Source organism: Triticum dicoccoides, chromosome 7A (genome assembly GCF_002162155.2).
Source record: "Triticum dicoccoides isolate Atlit2015 ecotype Zavitan chromosome 7A, WEW_v2.0, whole genome shotgun sequence".
In the NCBI taxonomy this organism is placed as follows: Eukaryota; Viridiplantae; Streptophyta; class Magnoliopsida; order Poales; family Poaceae; genus Triticum; species Triticum dicoccoides.
In genome coordinates, this window is record NC_041392.1 from 619,318,347 (window position 1) to 619,319,352 (window position 1,006).

The window sequence follows — 1,006 nt, forward strand, 5'->3', positions numbered from 1 at the left end:
CGCCTTCTACTCCGGCGCCGGCCCGCGCCGACCTCCACCTCGCCCGCTTCCTCCGGCCGCGCCCCGTCACCGGTGAACAGTGCCGGCCATCCTCGTATATCGTGCACCGGATCTCAGATCTAGATCCAAAAATGTGGGTTGACTTTCTCCCGAAACCCTAGTTCATATGCCCATGTTCATCATGTCGTATCTCCTCATCTGTAGCTCCGTTTTGGGCATATAGCATATCGAAATGTTCGTCCCAGAGAGTACATCATTTCATTCCATTGCATCATTTTCATTTGAGTTCATCTTGATGCCCGAAATGCTGTTAGAAGAGTGCTATCTGATCTGAAATTCCAGACAAGTGTTAATTTCACTAAGTCTGAAATTTGTTTGTCATATGCATTTTTGCCATGCTTGTTTGAACCTGTTAATGGATGAATTGGCCGTACCTCAGTGCTAGACTTTTGTCAAGCATCATGAATGCATCCCTGCCATGTATTTTGTTGTCATGTTTGGGTGCTGTAGCACGTTCATCTCATTGCATTTAGATGGCTACTTGCTGTAAATCGCAGAACGTGGTCATATTTGAATTGCTTGCCATTTCCAAACCATAACTCCGATTCCGGCGTTCTTTATATCGTTTTCAAGCGATTTCATCTCATCTTTCCAGTGGCACACTTGGCTTTCCAAGTTGAGGCCAGGTTCATGCATCCCTTGTCAAATCTTGCATATGCATCCCGCATCGCATCCCGTATAGCATACCATCTTTGCATCATATTGTTTGAGCTTTGCACGTGGTTGATTGTGTTCCGTTTGCTTGTTTGTCTTGTTTGGGTAGAGCTGGGAGATGAGTTCGCTAACGAGGAGCCCGTTGAGTTTGCTTTCGAGGATCCAATCAACTCTGACAACTTTGCAGGCAAGATGATCATACCCTCGAAATCACTACTATCTTTGCTTTGCTAGATGCTCGCTCTTTTGCTACGCCTATGCTACGATGCCTACCACTTGCTTTCAAGCCTCC